This window comes from Struthio camelus, chromosome 25, assembly GCF_040807025.1.
Source record: "Struthio camelus isolate bStrCam1 chromosome 25, bStrCam1.hap1, whole genome shotgun sequence".
Lineage (NCBI taxonomy): Eukaryota > Metazoa > Chordata > Aves > Struthioniformes > Struthionidae > Struthio > Struthio camelus.
The window spans coordinates 8,254,176-8,272,763 of record NC_090966.1 but is presented as its reverse complement, the minus strand read 5'-3'; the positions used below and the strand labels follow the sequence as shown (position 1 = coordinate 8,272,763).

The window sequence follows — 18,588 nt, the reverse complement described above, 5'->3', positions numbered from 1 at the left end:
GAGCTCGCCGTGGCCCGCGCCGGGCTCGGCGGGCTCGCCCCCGCCCGCCCCGGGCCCTGGCGCGTCGGCGCGGGCCTCGCCGAGCTCGCCGTGGCCCGCGGCGGGCTCGGCGGGCTCGCCCCCGCCCGCCGCGGGCCCTGGCGCGTCGGCGCGGGCCTCGCCGAGCTCGCCGTGGCCCGCGGCGGGCTCGGCGGGCTCGCCCCCGCCCGCCGCGGGCCCTGGCGCGTCGGCGCGGGCCTCGCCGAGCTCGCCGTGGCCCGCGGCGGGCTCGGCGGGCTCGCCCCCGCCCGCCCCGGGCCCTGGCGCGTCGGCGCGGGCCTCGCCGAGCTCGCCGTGGCCCGCGGCGGGCTCCCCGGGCTCGCCCCCGCCCGCCCCGGGCCCTGGCGCGTCGGCGCGGGCCTCGCCGAGCTCGCCGTGGCCCCCGCCGGGCTCGGCGGGCTCGCCCCCGCCCGCCGCGGGCCCTGGCGCGTCGGCGCGGGCCTCGCCGAGCTCGCCGTGGCCCGCGGCGGGCTCGGCGGGCTCGCCCCCGCCCGCCCCGGGCCCTGGCGCGTCGGCGCGGGCCTCGCCGAGCTCGCCGTGGCCCGCGGCGGGCTCGGCGGGCTAGCCCCCGCCCGCCCCGGGCCCTGGCGCGTCGGCGCGGGCCTCGCCGAGCTCGCCGTGGCCCGCGGCGGGCTCGGCGGGCTCGCCCCCGCCCTCCGCGGGCCCTGGCGCGTCGGGGCGGGCCTCGCCGAGCTCGCCGTGGCCCGCGGCGGGCTCGGCGGGCTCGCCCCCGCCCGCCGCGGGCCCTGGCGCGTCGGCGCGGGCCTCGCCGAGCTCGCCGTGGCCCGCGGCGGGCTCGGCGGGCTCGCCCCCGCCCGCCCCGGGCCCTGGCGCGTCGGCGCGGGCCTCGCCGAGCTCGCCGTGGCCCGCGGCGGGCTCGGTGGGCTCGCCCCCGCCCGCCCCGGGCCCTGGCGCGTCGGCGCGGGCCTCGCCGAGCTCGCCGTGGCCCGCGGCGGGCTCGGCGGGCTCGCCCCCGCCCGCCCCGGGCCCTGGCGCGTCGGCGCGGGCCTCGCCGAGCTCGCCGTGGCCCGCGGCGGGCTCGGCGGGCTCGCCCCCGCCCGCCGCGGGCCCTGGCGCGTCGGCGCGGGCCTCGCCGAGCTCGCCGTGGCCCGCGCCGGGCTCGGCGGGCTCGCCCCCGCCCGCCGCGGGCCCTGGCGCGTCGGCGCGGGCCTCGCCGAGCTCGCCGTGGCCCGCGGCGGGCTCGGCGGGCTCGCCCCCGCCCGCCCCGGGCCCTGGCGCGTCGGCGCGGGCCTCGCCGAGCTCGCCGTGGCCCGCGGCGGGCTCGGCGGGCTCGCCCCCGCCCGCCCCGGGCCCTGGCGCGTCGGCGCGGGCCTCGCCGAGCTCGCCGTGGCCCGCGGCGGGCTCGGCGGGCTCGCCCCCGCCCGCCCCGGGCCCTGGCGCGTCAGGGCGGGCCTCGCCGAGCTCGCCGTGGCCCGCGGCGGGCTCGGCGGGCTCGCCCCCGCCCGCCGCGGGCCCTGGCGCGTCGGGGCGGGCCTCGCCGAGCTGGCCGTGGCCCGCGGCGGGCTCGGCGGGCTCGCCCCCGCCCGCCCCGGGCCCTGGCGCGTCGGCGCGGGCCTCGCCGAGCTCGCCGTGGCCCGCGGCGGGCTCGGCGGGCTCGCCCCCGCCCGCCCCGGGCCCTGGCGCGTCGGCGCGGGCCTCGCCGAGCTCGCCGTGGCCCGCGGCGGGCTCGGCGGGCTCGCCCCCGCCCGCCCCGGGCCCTGGCGCGTCGGCGCGGGCCTCGCCGAGCTCGCCGTGGCCCGCGGCGGGCTCGGCGGGCTCTCCCCTGCCCGCCGCGGGCCCTGGCGCGTCGGCGCGGGCCTCGCCGAGCTCGCCGTGGCCCGCGGCGGGCTCGGCCCCGCCCGCCCCGGGCCCTGGCGCGTCGGCACGGGCCTCGCCGAGCTCGCCGTGGCCCGCGGCGGGCTCGGCGGGCTCGCCCCCGCCCGCCGCGGGCCCTGGCGCGTCGGCGCGGGCCTCGCCGAGCTGGCCGTGGCCCGCGGCGGGCTCGGCGGGCTCGCCCCCGCCCGCCGCGGGCCCTGGCGCGTCGGCGCGGGCCTCGCCGAGCTTGCCGTGGCCCGCGGCGGGCTCGGCGGGCTCGCCCCCGCCCGCCGCGGGCCCTGGCGCGTTGGCGCGGGCCTCGCCGAGCTCGCCGTGGCCCGCGGCGGGCTCGGCCCCGCCCGCCCCGGGCCCTGGCGCGTCGGCACGGGCCTCGCCGAGCTCGCCGTGGCCCGCGCCGGGATCGGCGGGCTCGCCCCCGCCCGCCGCGGGCCCTGGCGCGTCGGCGCGGGCCTCGCCGAGCTCGCCGTGGCCCGCGGCGGGCTCGGCGGGCTCGCCCCCGCCCGCCCCGGGCCCTGGCGCGTCGGCGCGGGCCTCGCCGAGCTCGCCGTGGCCCGCGGCGGGCTCAGCGGGCTCGCCCCCGCCCGCCGCGGGCCCTGGCGCGTCGGCGCGGGCCTCGCCGAGCTCGCCGTGGCCCGCGGCGGGCTCGGCGGGCTCGCCCCCGCCCGCCGCGGGCCCTGGCGCGTCGGCGCGGGCCTCGCCGAGCTCGCCGTGGCCCGCGGCGGGCTCGGCGGGCTCGCCCCCGCCCGCCGCGGGCCCTGGCGCGTCGGCGCGGGCCTCGCCGAGCTCGCCGTGGCCCGCGGCGGGCTCGGCGGGCTCGCCCCCGCCCGCCCCGGGCCCTGGCGCGTCGGCGCGGGCCTCGCCGAGCTGGCCGTGGCCCGCGGCGGGCTCGGCGGGCTCACACCCGCCCGCCCCGGGCCCTGGCGCGTCGGCGCGGGCCTCGCCGAGCTCGCCGTGGCCCGCGGCGGGCTCAGCGGGCTCGCACCCGCCCCGGCCCGGGCCCTGGCGCGTCGGCGCGGGCCTCGCCGAGCTCGCCGTGGCCCGCGGCGGGCTCGGCGGGCTCGCACCCGCCACGGCCCGGGCCCTGGCGCGTCGGCGGGGGCCTCGCCGAGCTCGCCATGGCCCGGTGCGTCGGCGCGGGCCTCGCCGAGCTCGCCGTGGCCCGCGGCGGGCTCGGCGGGCTCGCCCCCGCCCGCCGCGGGCCCTGGCGCGTCGGCGCGGGCCTCGCCGAGCTCGCCGTGGCCCGCGGCGGGCTCGGCGGGCTCGCTCTCGCCCGCCGCGAGCCCTGGCGCGTCGGCGCGGGCCTCGCCGAGCTCGCCGTGGCCCGCGCCGGGCTCGGCGGGCTCGCCCCCGCCCGCCCCGGGCCCTGGCGCGTCGGCGCGGGCCTCGCCGAGCTCGCCGTGGCCCGCGGCGGGCTCGGCGGGCTCGCCCCCGCCCGCCGCGGGCCCTGGCGCGTCGGCGCGGGCCTCGCCGAGCTCGCCGTGGCCCGCGCCGGGCTCGGCGGGCTCGCCCCCGCCCGCCGCGGGCCCTGGCGCGTCGGCGCGGGCCTCGCCGAGCTCGCCGTGGCCCGCGGCGGGCTCGGCGGGCTCGCCCCCGCCCGCCCCGGGCCCTGGCGCGTCGGCGCGGGCCTCGCCGAGCTCGCCGTGGCCCGCGGCGGGCTCGGCGGGCTCGCCCCCGCCCGCCGCGGGCCCTGGCGCATCGGCGCGGGCCTCTCGGGGCTCGCCGTGGCCCGCGGCGGGCTCGGCGGGCTCGTCCCCGCCCGCCGCGGGCCCTGGCGCGTCGGCGCGGGCCTCGCCGAGCTCGCCGTGGCCCGCGGCGGGCTCGGCGGGCTCGCCCCCGCCCGCCCCGGGCCCTGGCGCGTCGGCGCGGGCCTCGCCGAGCTCGCCGTGGCCCGCGGCGGGCTCGGCGGGCTCGCCCCCGCCCGCCCCGGGCCCTGGCGCGTCGGCGCGGGCCTCGCCGAGCTGGCCGTGGCCCGCGGCGGGCTCGGCGGGCTCGCCCCCGCCCGCCGCGGGCCCTGGCGCGTCGGCGCGGGCCTCGCCGAGCTCGCCGTGGCCCGCGGCGGGCTCGGCGGGCTCGCCCCCGCCCGCCGCGGGCCCTGGCGCGTCGGCGCGGGCCTCGCCGAGCTCGCCGTGGCCCGCGGCGGGCTCGGCGGGCTCGCCCCCGCCCGCCGCGGGCCCTGGCGCGTCGGCGCGGGCCTCGCCGAGCTCGCCGTGGCCCGCGGCGGGCTCGGCGGGCTCGCCCCCGCCCGCCGCGGGCCCTGGCGCGTCGGCGCGGGCCTCGCCGAGCTCGCCGTGGCCCGCGGCGGGCTCGGCGGGCTCGCCCCCGCCCGCCGCGGGCCCTGGCGCGTCGGCGCGGGCCTCGCCGAGCTGGCCGTGGCCCGCGGCGGGCTCGGCGGGCTCACACCCGCCCGCCGCGGGCCCTGGCGCGTCGGCGCGGGCCTCGCCGAGCTCGCCGTGGCCCGCGGCGGGCTCGGCGGGCTCGCACCCGCCCCGGCCCGGGCCCTGGCGCGTCGGCGGGGGCCTCGCCGAGCTCGCCGTGGCCCGGTGCGTCTGCGCGGGCCTCGCCGAGCTCGCCGTGGCCCGCGGCGGGCTCGGCGGGCTCGCCCCCGCCCGCCGCGGGCCCTGGCGCGTCGGCGCGGGCCTCGCCGAGCTCGCCGTGGCCTGCGGCGGGCTCGGCGGGCTCGCTCTCGCCCGCCGCGAGCCCTGGCGCGTCGGCGCGGGCCTCGCCGAGCTCGCCGTGGCCCGCGCCGGGCTCGGCGGGCTCGCCCCCGCCCGCCCCGGGCCCTGGCGCGTCGGCGCGGGCCTCGCCGAGCTCGCCGTGGCCCGCGGCGGGCTCGGCGGGCTCGCCCCCGCCCGCCGCGGGCCCTGGCGCATCGGCGCGGGCCTCGCCGAGCTCGCCGTGGCCCGCGCCGGGCTCGGCGGGCTCGCCCCCGCCCGCCCCGGGCCCTGGCGCGTCGGCGCGGGCCTCGCCGAGCTCGCCGTGGCCCGCGGCGGGCTCGGCGGGCTCGCCCCCGCCCGCCCCAGGCCCTGGCGCCTCGGCCGCGGCGCAGGGTGAGCCGTCTTGCTGCCATATTGGCATTTCATCGCCCGAGGGCAGCTCTGAGCAGATCAGCCCCGGGACGCAGTCGTTCCTCGGCTGGCTGCAGTACTGTAGTGTCACCACCCGAGGGCAGCATTGAGCACAGAGTAGGCACTGTGCCTGCGTTAATCGCCTGGCTGCAGTACTAGTTTTCAATCACTGAAGGGCAGCAGTGAGTAGACCGGTGGCTCTGTGAAGCCGAGAGCTGGCTGGCTGCAATATTGCCCCCTGGGCATCCGCGTACTGCCCGCTGGTTGCAGTACTGGTCCTAGATCACCCGAGGGCAGCAGTGAGCTGTTACCGCCAGTGCGCATGCGCACGCACAGTCTGCAGTACTGGTTTGTCGGCACCCGAGGGCAGCAGTGAGCAGGCCGGGAAGCGCGCATGCGTTAACTGTCTCGCTGCAGTGCTGGATTGTAATCAGGCGAGGGCAGCAGAGAGCAGTATGCCAAGCTGCGCATGCGCGCCTTCTGTCTGTAGTACTGGTTTACTGACACCCGAGGGCAGCAGTGAGCATTGTGGAATCACAGCGCATGCGCTCTCCCCCTGGCTGGAGTACTCTTTTATCGACACCCGAGGGCAGCAGCGAGCACGATGAAGTTAGTGCGCATGCGCGAGCCTGCTGCCGCCGTAATGCTCTTTCGACACCAGAGGGCAGCAGTGAGCACCGTGGAACCACTGCGCATGCGTCCCCTCCCTGCTGGGTGCAGTACACCCGAGGGCAGCGGTGAGCACGGGAAAAGCCCTGTGCGCCCTCGCTGGGTGCCGTATGGGGGGGGGGCCTTAACCTGAGGGCAGCATTGAGCACAGATGGGGCACTGCGCATGCGTTAATCGCCGGGCTGCAGTACTGGTTTGTAGTTCCCAGGACAGCGGGGAGCAGAGCAGTGCTGCTAGTGCCTGAGCTGACCGGCTGCAGCGCTGCTGTGTCACCACCCGAGGGCAGCAGCGAGCCGGTCGGCCGCTGTGCACATGCGCGACCCGCTGGCTGCGGTGTGGGGCCGCCCCCACTCGAGGTCAGCAGCGAGGACGGCGCCCCCGTGCGCATGTGCTAGCCGGCTGGTGGCCATGTGGAGCGATGGCAGCTCCCCGAACCCCCCCACCCATCCTTTTGGGCCTCCCCGATGCTTTCGTACCCTCCCCTCTGGGCACCTGCGTCCTGCAGGAGGAAACAATGGTGGGGACCTCACGAGCACCCCGTGTCCCAGCGGCGATGCAGCACTGGGGCACAGCAGCACCGAGGGGTGGCAGCGGCCCCCAGGGCCTAGCAGGCGAGCAGGTGGAGCAGGCCTCAGGCAGCAGGGCGGACCGGGTGCCCGCAGTCAGGGCCCAGGGCAAGGTCCCCAGCCAGGGTGTGCCTTGTCCTCATTGTTTTATGGCAAGCATGCTTACAGCTGCTTCCATCTGGTTAGAGAAAAAAGCCTCATTCTCTTGTTCCAGCTCTGCTCCTGACTCCTTTCCAGAACCTCCCATTGCGGTCTGCTGCTACCAGAAAAGTTATGGATACACCACTATAAGAAATGCAACCCTCTTACTCAGGATTGATGGGAAGGACCCTTTATTTCACACAAAGCTTTACTCTTTCTTCTATTAGCTTGCTGTTTCCTCAATTACAGTGCCCATGTAATGATCTTGAGGTTGTGCTAATTCTCCTATCAGGATTCTCTTCCTCTTTCTCCGTTCTCTAGGGAATCTCAGTAGCTAGTCCTCCTCTTCCTGTCTTGGCATGACTGGAACACTGGGCTATTGATTGCTCAATAAAGGTGTTTCCTTTACTTTGTTTAAGAAAAAAAAAGCAAGAGCATATGGGAGAGCCTCTGTATACAAACAAGCACCACATGAGGGAGGTCATGCACTGTGACAACACAGTTATCACAGTAAAACAGTTAAGACAAATGTCCACATAAAAAGATGAAAAGTTTTTTTCAAAGAGCACAAATGACAACTGGAAATAGGCACAGACACCTGGAACTACAGCTCCTGGTATGCCACAGAACACAACGTGGCCAGCGGGTGGGAAACCCGCTGACAGCTGCACCTCCCGCCACCTCGAGAGGCACAGGATGGTCTCCCAAAAGCCCCGCAGGGGAAGGTAACACCTGCCAGCATGCCCTGCAGATTAAAATGGCCGCCGGGAAAGCTACTGCTGGAAGACTACTCCTCCCGGCATGCAGAGCGAAACAACATGGCCGCCCGGAAGTTCCGTGCCGGAAGACTACTGCTCCCGGCATGCACGGCGAAACAACATGGCCGCCCGGAAGTTCCGTGCCGGAAGACTACTGCTCCCGGCATGGCCCGCAAAACAACATGGCCTCCCGGAAGTTCTGTGCCGGAAGACTACTGCTCCCGGCATTCCGCGGTCCTCAGCGCTCGGTGAGGTTTGACCCTGCGGCGATTCCGTTCCGTTCCGTCCCACCACCCCCCTCCCCGGCGCCCTGACACCCGGACGCCGCCGAGCCCGGAGCGCGGCCCCGCGATCCCCAACCCCGGCCCGAGATTCCCCCGACGCCGCCGGACCGGCCCCGGGTCAGCTCCGACACTGCCCCTGCCCCCACTGCGACTCTCCCAGGCCTTCTTCTGGGATCTCTCCTTCCCCCGCCCCCCCCCGACACGGTCCCGGTCTGACCCAGGACCCCCCGCGCCCCTCCGACCGCGCAATAAACCAACCCCGCCAGCCCCGACGCCCCCCCGTCCTCCCTCCCCCCGCACCACTGCAGCCCCGACGCCCCTTTTCTTTCCTCCTCCAGCCCCGGTGCAACCCCTTCCTCGTTCCACCCTCGCCCTGGCGCCCCCCTTTTCTCTCCGCTCCTCGCCCCATCACAGCCCTGGCCCCCCTCCTACCTCCCCCCCAGCCCCAGCGCACCCCCTTCCTGACCACTCCCCGTGGCCCCGGTGCTCTGCTCTTCCCCACCGCCCCGGTGCACCGCCATCCCCGGCGCAGTTTCCGCTGGCCCGAGATGCTCCCGTCTGCCGGGACGCGCGCACCCCCCGGCCCCGCTCACCTCCTCCGCGGTGCGGCCGCAGCGCCGGTCCCGGCGGGCGGTGCTCAGAGGCAGCTCCGTTGTCCCAGACCGGCCCCTGCACGAGCTTCCTCCCGACTGCGGCCCCAGCCCCGGCGCATGCCTGCCGTGGCCCCCAGCCCCACCTGGGGCTTGTTCCAGCCCCAGGGCCCACAGCTGCAGCCCTCAGGAACCAGGGGAAGGGAATTACCCTCAGCCCCATCAGGGACAGCTGGGGCTGCCAGGGCAGCAGAGGCACCCCAGCGCCTGAGAGGTGCTCGCTAAAAGCTGAAGGGAGAGCCCTGGGCTGTACAGAGAGGAAAAGGGAGTATTCAGGGCACAAGAGAACAAATCAAGAGCTCTGGGTGCAACAAAAGTTAAAAAAAAAAAGTTACCAGGTGATGATAAAGCAAACAGAGTGACTCTGGGGGCACCAAAAGGCAAAGGCAGGACCCTGGGGCACACCAAAAATCACCCAGAAAACTCTGGGACAGGGGAGAAAGATAAGCAGAGAACTTTGCAGTGTGCTGCAAAACAAACATCGGGCCCCAGGGCACGCGGAAAAGCACACAGAGGGCTTGGCAGCAACCCAAAACGTGAATTGAGCGGTCCTGAGGACCACCAAAGGGCAAATGCAGGGCTCTTGGGCAAACCAAAATTCAAGTGAAGGGCCTTTGTGCACACTAAAGGGGCCACAAGGCATGTCACAGGGCTCAATGCAGCTGACGGCAAGGTGCCTGCAGGCTCCCCCTTTCCCCAGGAAAACTCTGTCTCCCAGCACCAGGCACACAGACCCCCGCCACCGACACATGAGGGACGTTGCGGAGTGCTGAAAGCAAATCTGAGGGCAGTCTGGGGACTTCACATGGCCCTGGGGGGGGCCCTGGCTGCCCCCAGGATAATGGAAAACTCCACCAAGAGCCCCAAGGGTCAAGGCAATGCAAGGGAAGTTACCCCGAGCCCTGTGAACAGCACTGGGGTCCCTGGGAACCGCAGGGACCCCCCAAGTACAAAGGATGTGGGGACCTGCTCCCAATCCCAGACACAATGTGTAACCTCCTCCCCTGGGCATCATCTTCAGGCAAAGCGACAGCAGAAACCACAGACACGAGTGCAAAGAGTAAAGCAACTGTTTATTGTTTTACTGCGCAGAAGCAACACCTGGGAGGGAGTTTGCCATGGAGCTCAGTGCCAGCATGCTTCCCCTTACCCTGTGACACCTGAAGAGTCATCTCTGCACCAGCGTTCGTCGGTCCTTTGGGGAAGGGTCAGCTCCTGCTGCTGCCCTTGACGCGGCAGGCGTCTGAGTAGCTGACAGCCTATCCCCTCTACTTTTTCCTTCAGGGATAGGATTCAGCTCTGACAGGTGAGAAGATCTTTGATCTCTGATCCTGCCTGTCTGCACTACTGCCCTACCCCAGACTAGAGCCCTGCAAGACACTTTCACAGCTCTCACCTCACCTGTCACATCACCACTCTCAGTGCGATGGGCCTGCGCCTTATCAAATCCAGACCTCAGGTCAGTGCACAAAGCTGAACGCTGGGAGGAACCCCAGAGAAGGGTTTGCACCCTGCTGCTTAGGCTTCGGGGCTTACAGTTTATTATCTAAGGATTCAGCCCTTGTCATTTATCAGTAAGGCGTAAGCCCTGAACCCTATGTGACAAATTGCAAATCTTGGAACCCAAGTGGTTGCTTTAAAATTTACGGATGAGGTTGGATTTTAAATCCTGCGCCCTGATCGCTAAGTCAGCAAACTGTAAACCCTGACTGATAAAGACAGCCCCACAAAATAAAGTAATAAACCATAGCCCCTGAGTGACAGACCCTCAACAACAAACTAAACAATAAACCTCAAGTGAAAAACTCCAAACCCTCAGCTTTAAGCAAGAAACACCAAAGTACACATGAGCTTGCAAGTTTTGCCCACAGCTTAAGAAGTTTCCCCTTCATTTAGAAGTACAGCAGAACAGGAAGATATGCATCAGAATCACGTTACAGTTGCTGTTTATAAGCTTGGTCTTAGCCACCATTCAAATGTGAGCACATGCAAGAATCGCTCCACAGGACTGCAGTAAGCTGCACTTCCACTGAACCTACCTGAAACATTGCAAGCGCTTATTCAACTCCATTACAGACAATTAATATTTTTGGTCCCCTCAGCTCCATGGGCAAACATCCACAGCCAGTGACTCCAGCAACCACCTAGGGGACAACCACCTTCCACCTCCCAGCCCTGCACACACACAGTGCAGCCCCAAGACTTAGCTGCGTCCACGCTGCAAGTCAGAGCTCGACCTTCATGGCCAACCACAGATCTCCGCAGAGCTCCCAGCTGTGACACCGCTCCTTCGACTGCCAGACTATGCTTCAGCACCTGCAAAGAAGCCAGAACAGTTACTGAGATGCCAGGCAACTGCGCAGCCCTCCTAGAACTACTCCCTTGTCCAAGGCCCGTAACTGTTCCCACAATTATGACTGACCCTCTACACTGCTCCAGTCACTCTCTCAGGCTCCGTTTTATCGCAAGGATGTCACGGCAGCCCTCACATACAGTCAGGCTCGCTCAGGCACTCGGCCACCTCCAGCCTTCGGTAGATGGTCCTCCTCAGGGAAACTGTGCCGCTGACGGACACTCTCAGAAAGCACTGTCCAGCCAAGGCAGGATAAAAACTAAGGCCTCCAAAAACTCCAAACTCTGGAGACTGAGCTGATGGGAAACTGACTCTGGCCTGGACAATGACAGAAGAAGGATTTTGCTTCACTCGTTCAGGCTGCCTAGCATGTGGCCCAAGTTAGACAGACCGTGCTGGAAATCCCTGTGACGTGACAGCGTGTTGGAAAGCAGAGCTGAGCACAGGCTCCTGGAAGAGGAGCAGAGTAAGGCTGATGTAGGGAAGACAACAGTTTGCATAAAGTCAGAAAACAGGGCTCAATGCCAGCGACACAATCACGACTCCAACTGCACCGCGCGGCAGCCCTGTCTGCGCACAGGCAGACAAGACACAGTAACTGCAGACTGCGCTGACGTGTAAGACGGACAACAGCAGCTCCAGACTGCCCTAGCACACCCTGCCCTACCTGCACCTGTCCTAACACCCGAATACTCAGAGCCTCTGCTAATCTCTACCACATGCTAATGTCTACCACATCCCCCCACAGCATCTTTGGCCCATTAGTGCTCCCCCACTGCACATCCGCAGCCCCATGCCTCTGCACATAGAGTCGCTGCAGGGGTATCTGACATGACCTGAACCAGGCAGATTGATGGGACCCTCTGGTCGCTACTGATCGTCTCTGCTGAGCACCAATTGCCTCTTGACACCTTCCGCACCAGACAAAACACAAAGGAATGATGAACCTTCAGCTGGACAGAGGGACAGGGAGCAGAACAGAAGAAAAGAGGGATAGAGAGCTTGGCTGACGGATGGAAAAAGAAAGAGAAGGATAGAGACCTAGCCCCAGGGTCAGGGCCCTGGACAAAGGAAGAGAAAAAGAGGACAGAGGGCCAGACAGGTGGAGGGCTGGACAGAGGACCAGGGAGCAGAAGAGAGAAAAAGAGGGATGTAGAAGTGGACAGAAGAATAAAGAGAGGAAAGGAGGGAAGGGGAAGCAGACAGAGGGACGGGAAGCAAAAGAGAAGGGTGGAGAACCAGACAGAGGAACGGGGACTGGAAGAGAGGGAAAGGGAGCCAGTCAGAGCAATGGGAAGAGAGCGAGAAGGATGAAGAGCCAACCAGAAAGGTGGAGAGAAAAAAAAAGAGGGAGGGGAAGTCAGACAGAGAGATGAGATAGAACAGGGGAAAAGAGGCATAGGGAGGCAAATAGATGGATGGGGAGCTGAACAGAGGGACAGAAATAGAAAGAGAAGGCTGGAGAGGGGGACAGAAGGCTGGAAAGGTACAAAGAGACAGACAAGAGCAGCAGAGCGTGGCAGCGGGATGGGGAGCTGGAGAGAAGGACAGCGGGCAGGTAGCGGGACAGAGGGGAAAAGGATGATGGAGAGCTGGATAGAGTGATAGGGAGCCAGTTGGAGGGAGAAAGATATTGACAGAGGGATGGAAAGAGTACAAGAGGGATGGGGAACTGGGCAGGGGAACGAGTAGCTAAACAAAGGGACGGGGTATTGGACAGAGCTACGAGGAAAGAAAGAAAAGGATGGAGAGCTGGACAGAGGGACAGCGAGTGGAACCGGATGGATCCAGACAGCCCGGAACAGCCCTCAACACGCTCCAGTTCCACTCACCTGCTGAGCATGCAGAGCTCTCTGCACACCGCTGTGCGGAGGACCTGCGGCCACACCGAAAGGCACGTGGAGGCCACTTGTGGGCCTGCTTGCCCGTATCCCTACACCTCCAAAGTGTCTGTGTCTGCGAGAGTGAGGGCGCACCCATGAGTCCAGACTGGGGAGGAACCTTGTGTTCAGTCATAGTATTTTACTATTCCTCATGCATTAGCCCCTTTCAGACCTTCATATGCACGTGCTTAACCCCAAATTCTCTCAGCCCTTAACAACTTCAGTACTCATAGCACCTAGTTTTTCCACGCTCTCAAATCTTCCTCGCTCGTCCCTGTCTTGTTTGAAAACCCTCCCAGGCCCTTCTGTACTTGCATGCTTCCTTAAAACAGTATCACCAAAATCAACAAAATAGGTTGAGCTGCTCCTCTTCAAGTTGCCAGCCCTCGGAACATTATCCTGCAAATGAATCAAACCACAAAGGTCACTGGGAGATTCTCGTTTTAGTTTTTTTTAATTATGGTTTTAATTATGGCTCCCTAACCTGGGCAAATGCAGATCTTTCCTTAAGCATTGTAACAGTTTTTATTCTGGGGTCCCAAGTTACTGTTATTACATTAAGCAGCAAAGCAAGGCAAAGACAGGTGGGGGTCACAGGTTACTCATCTAGCCATGAAAATTCTTATTTTAGGCCTTACTGGTTACTACAGGTAAACAGACCAAAATAAAGCTCCAAACAGGCAGGTGAGGCTTCACACAGACCTTGTGGCCCTGCTAGCAACAGCGATGCCATAGTGACTGGGCTACCAGGCGCTATTCCCCCTCTCCTTTGCTGGTCCATGAATTGTGGCTTACTACTCACAAGTCCAGTGAGGACGCTGCCAACCTTCCTACAGCCAAAAGTTCTTCATCAGGACCAGGCAGAGAACCTTTCCACTGGCATTTGGATTCTCCTGGCCACTCTTGACACGCTGTAACTTACAAAGGTCTGAGGGCAGTAGCCTGTAGTTCTTCATGGCAGCAAGTAGACGTTCCCCGATGTTCTGAATGCCTAGAATTAACACAATTTATAAACACAAAAATACTCCCACTATAGGGTGTACAGTCAAGCTAAAATTTCTACAACCAAAGAAAACCCCTCCGTGTCTGACAGAATGAGCCATATGCATCAGCGCCTATAGCTCAAGGCTAGCAACCCTCTTCTGGCAGGCTGCATGTCTGAACTCCTCCGTCTGGCCTAAAAGTCGCCATTGGGACATTATCACTTTGTCAGCCAGCTCTTGTTGATGGAGGCATGGTAAAATCCATCACCCTCCAAAAGTATAAAGCAAAGGAAAAAAAAAAAATCAAAGCTCTGCAGAAAATCATAAGAAACCAAACTTGTTTATAAGCACAAAAGCAGGTCTAACACACACACACAGAAGCAAGGTAAATGATAAGATGCAAGCCACAAATACCGCTTCCCCCAGCTCCCCTTTTGGAAGCTATGATGACATTTGGGTAGATTGGATTGCATCTGTGCCATCAAAGGTAAAAGTCTCAAAGACAGTTACAGCCCAGATTGCTGCTAAACAGTCTTTCTCACAGCCAGAGAATTTTTGCTCTGGCCCCAGAGGGGATGTAGGGATGATGCTACTGGCACCCACTTTCCCTCTACGGCTCTTTTGTAGCAGCGCTGCTCCCATGGAATCAGTAGATGTCCTTACTGAATCCTTACTGAAAAAGGCTTGTCTTGCCCTGGGAATTTGAGGGCAGGAGATTTTACAGCTGCTTCTTTCAGTTTAGTGAAAGCAGCGTCATATTCCTTGTTCCAGCTCCATTCCTGTAATTCCCACCACGGTCTGCTGATACCACCAAAGCTACATTAACACTGCTGCAAGAATTGAAATCCTGCAATTGCCCTAAGTTGGAACTGATGAGAAGGAACCTTAATTCCACAAAGCTTTAACCTTTCCTCTACCTACCTGTCTTCCTGTTTTCCCAAACACAATTCCCATGTCATTAACCTGGGGCTGCACCAATTGAGATTTCCTGAAATTCACCTCTTAATTTTATAATTCAGACACTGCTGTTTCTCACTTCCTCTTTGGGAACTCTGGTCACTTGACTATCATTCCCCTAAGATAATAAGTTGCTGTCTTGTAGCTCATAAAATATGAGCTTTCAGAGATATATAAACTCACACACACAAAAAAATATGTATGCAGCATACTTTTCATAACACGTACAGACCTGTTATATGTTGATGACCTGTTATCCTGATGACTATTCCTAGGGATCCTTCCTCAACAGGAGGAATGGGGTTTCTCTTGTTGGGAGATGGAGACAGCTTTCAGTTGGTTCCACTTGATTTTATTACTTCAGCTTGCTTACGTTTTCCTGGTCTGTTCAATTTCAGCCATAGCAATTAATCTAAGAACTATTATATCTTTTCCTTTTTGTATACGGATATAAGATAACAGCACCAAACAGAAACAACCAAAGCAAAACTGAGGCAGATACAGTTAACAATATCCAAAGGGTAAGAATGGGTTACTTGGTCCTCAGTGCCGCCCCCGGGAGACAGAAATAACAGGGATTTGTTATTTGTTATAATAGTTACCTTAGTTACCCATGGTGGAACACCTCCTTCTATAGCAGTTTCTGGTAATATTAAGGGTCCATTAAGCTTCATTTTTGTTTCCTTGTTTCATCCAGTCCATTAGGTATTAATCACAAAAAACCGCTTGTCCATCTTTTCTCTTTGTCAGCATTTGCTATCATTGCTTCCATCTCTGTAACAAACAGATAAACTTGCATTTTACCTTCAATGAAACACAAATTCATGCATGGTGTTTTTCTTTTTACCATGTTCTTTTTCTTCTTTTCCTTAAAAGAAAGGTCTTAATACAGCGCTTTGCATCATACATTACAGGATAAACAGTTTGGAAACATTACATACAGCAATTAGGGATAGGTTATTAGACAGGCAGGCACATCACCTAATACACACCTAGCCATATCCCATGAAACCTTATTCTGGTTCAGTATTATTATACTGTTCAATATGCTTTCTCAAACCCTTGTATACACGTCCTTAACCAACAATTCTCTCAGTCTTTAACTACATGGAAGAATGATAGCACTTAATTTGCCTGCCTCTGTTTCAAACCTATTACCTTTTTGATACATCTCCTAGATTATTCCTCCTGTACTTGGATGCTTGCCTCAGAGGCGATGACCAAAACGAACAACTGCATCATGACGTCTAGCTGCTTCTCTTCAAGATGTCCCCCTTCAGTGGGCCACCCTGCCAAACAAACCAAAAAGACTGATGAGGCCATGAGGGAATCAGATTTTTGGACCACTTCTCCAAGCCTTTCAGTGTGATTGACACAACTGCTTCTCTTCACATTATTCAGAGCTACATTCACCTATTACTTAGGACTAACGTGTTTCTATTTTAAGAGAAGATTGTTGTTTAAACTTTATATTTAGTCCATAATCTGCTATGCATCATCTCTAGTCCCTTCTGTTTTCACAACACTTTTGGTAATTAAAGGTGGTGATTAATAGTACCCATTGGCTATGGGCTGGAGTAACACAGGCACAGCCTGCAATTTTATCTTAAATGTTCTCCTTAAGCATTGCACAGTTATCCCAGACCAGCCACGTTTAGGGAGTCCTCTTGCAGGCATAGAAGGTTCCAAGAGGTGGCTCAGAAGGAGAGAGGAAAAAAATCTGTTTGTCATCTGTGCACCCACCTGCCAACATTCTTCGCCAAAGTGCTGCAAGTTCTCTTTTCTTTAAAGCAGGATGGACTGACTCAAGGAAGAGACATAGATCATACCCCATATTTGTTAGAACACCTTGCTGCTCTGGGGACAGAGCCTGGGAGTGGTTTTAGGATTGTTCGGGGCTTGGGGACAGAGTTTAGGGGAACGTCTAGAGTCAGTGACAATGTTGCGGCAGGACTTGGAGGCATTTTGGGGTCTGTGGAGGTGTTGGAGCAGGATTTGTGGGTGGTTTCATGGCTTTGGGGGAGCTGGTTGCAGGAAGGGCGGGAATCTGCAGGGCCCTCAGGACAGGGGTGCCATCCCAGATGCATACTGAGTGTGTAGTTGTGCTGCATGTGGCTGTCAGCTTTGCAGGAGGAGCCACTGGTCTCGCACCCCACCAGAGGGGAGGAGGAGGAGGGATCTACAAGCTTGTAGGAGAGGTCAGAAGAGGCAGCAGGGAACTCACCAAGGACTCCATACCCCAGAAGAGCTGTGGAGGATCCCATGTCCCAGACAAGAAGAGGCATCAGGCTGCTGTGCCACTGCTGGAGACATCCAGACCCCCGTGCAGCATATGAATACCTGGGGAGATATCAGAGAAAATGGAGAGCCCATCAACACATACTGGATCAGGGAACCCCACAGCTTTGGGGCAGCTGTACAGCAGGGCACAGGGCTTAGCGAGGCTCAGTGAGGGGTTTCAGTCAGTTGGTGCCCAGGTTGGCTGGTGCCCACAGTCTGTGCCTGCAGCTGGGGGAGGCCTCAGGATGCCTGGGAATATTTTTCTTCTATTTCATCTCCTTGTCTCCCTAACTATCCCTAAATCTCAAGTAAATAACTGGGGGTTGCACTAATCATAACTGACTAAATTTGACCTTAGATCTGTTCGGTCCAGTGGTTTTAAACTGCCTTGCGATGTACCAGCACCCTCGGGCATGCCTGTACAGCCGAAGCCGTCCTCCCGCCGACGCCGTGCCCGAACGCTGCTCCGGGGCCCACCAGCCTCGCCGCTCTCCACGGCTGCCTCCGCGGGGGCGAGCGCCCGCCCAGGACGCGCCGGGGAGGAACCGGGGCCCTGAGGGCCACACACGGCAAACGGACGGTCAAAGGCGCTTCCGGCAGACGCCACCCAAGCCCCCTCCCCAAACCTCGCCCCGCACCTCCGCCTCCACGCAGCGACGGCCCCACCGGGCAGGAAATTGCCGGACGCCCGCGGCCGCCCGAAGCGACGCGCTCGCCTCACCGGAGTCCCCGCATCCCCGACTCCGGGCGGCCTCGGCCCTCGTCCAGCGCTGCCCCAGCGAAAACTCCGACCCCGCGCGCCGCCATGCTGTTTCCCGCCGCCGCGCATGCGCCGCTCGCCGCGCATGCGCCGGCCGTGAACGGAGCGCAACAGCACCGGAAACCCGGCTCTCGAGCACCGCGCATGCGCCCGGCTCCAACCCGAGCGGGAGGGGAGGGGAGGGGAGGGGAGCGGGAGGGAGGCGAGGCGGGGAGCGGCGCCCCCGCGTGCTCCCGGCGCGGGGCTGCAGCCGGCCGCTCCCGCACGCGCACTGCCGCCCACGCCGCGGCCCCGCGGGGCTCGCACCCAGCGGCGGGCGCCCCGGGGCTGCTCGGTCCGTGCCCGAGAGCCCGGCGGGGATCAGCGAGCGGGCTCCGGTGCTGCACCGGTGCCAGGACACCGCGCAGCGGAGCAGCGCCGAGGCGGCACTGCCCGTCCCCGCCACTACAGGAAGGAAGCACCAGGACGGAAAAGCACTCTGCGCTGCGGGTCTGTGAGCACGGGGAAGGGGCGACTAGCACGGCCCCTTCGCTTACCCATCACCGAAACACGGCAGGGTAGCGGCGAACACGGCGATCGGCACTGCGCAAAGGCGCGCCGGCTGGCTGCAGTATTCTGTGAACGCAGGCGAGGGCAGTGGAGGCTGCAGTACTGGGTTGTGGACACCCGAGGGCAGCAGTGAGCACGGCGAAGTCCCTGCGCATGCGGCCTCCCCCGCTGGGTGCAGAACTGCTTTTCTGACACCCGAGGGCAGGAGAGAGCAATGGAACACAGTACACAGCCGCATGCCAGCTGGGTGCGCTCCTGCGTCGACAACCAAGGGTAGCAGTGAGCAGTGCGGAAGCACTACGCATGCGCATGCGTGCCCTCGCTGGGTGCAGTACCGCTCTGTCGACACGCGAGGGCAGGAGAAGCGGAAGAACTGAGCGTTCGTGTTTCCGTGGGCTGCAGTACGTCTTTGTGGACACCAGAGGTCAGCAGTTTGCTCTGCGGAAACCCTGCGCATGCGCGGCCCCTCTGCCTGCAGTACTGCTGTTTTGACAGCCGAGGGCAGCAGTGAGCAATGCCTGAAGACTGCGCATGCGCTAATCCCCCGTCTGCACTGCTGCTTTAGGGCAGCAGGGAGCATGGCGGGAACCACAGCCTGTACTTGTGATTTGGAGAGACGAAAAATACTCCCAGGCACCCTGTGGCCTCTCCCCACTCCAGGCACGGACTGTGGGCACCAGCCAACCCGGGCACCAACTGATTGAAACCCGCCACTGAGCCCTGTGCTCTCCTGTACAGCTGCCCCGAAGCCGTGGGGTTCCCTAGTCCAGTATGTCTCGCTGGGTCCTCCAGCGTCTTTGACCTCTCCCGAGGTA

General features: G+C 63.8%; 1 long non-coding RNA gene across 7 annotated transcripts; it reads right to left on the bottom strand.

Annotated features, from left to right (window-relative positions):
• Nucleotides 1–6,492: 6,492 nt before the first annotated feature.
• Nucleotides 6,493–17,298, bottom strand: LOC104141243 (uncharacterized). 7 transcript variants are annotated; one of them, XR_011136304.1, is made up of 6 exons: nucleotides 17,103–17,293; nucleotides 16,409–16,524; nucleotides 15,343–15,473; nucleotides 13,047–14,958; nucleotides 7,952–12,643; nucleotides 6,493–7,335 (listed from the first exon to the last, which is right to left on the bottom strand). It is a non-coding gene; the product is annotated as an uncharacterized lncRNA (long non-coding RNA). The 7 variants fall into 7 exon arrangements; XR_011136305.1 differs by having other exon boundaries at nucleotides 6,710–6,724; XR_011136307.1 differs by lacking the exon at nucleotides 6,493–7,335 and having other exon boundaries at nucleotides 9,064–12,643; nucleotides 13,047–13,235; nucleotides 14,417–14,958; nucleotides 17,103–17,281.
• Between the last annotated feature and the right edge of the window lie 1,290 nt (nucleotides 17,299–18,588).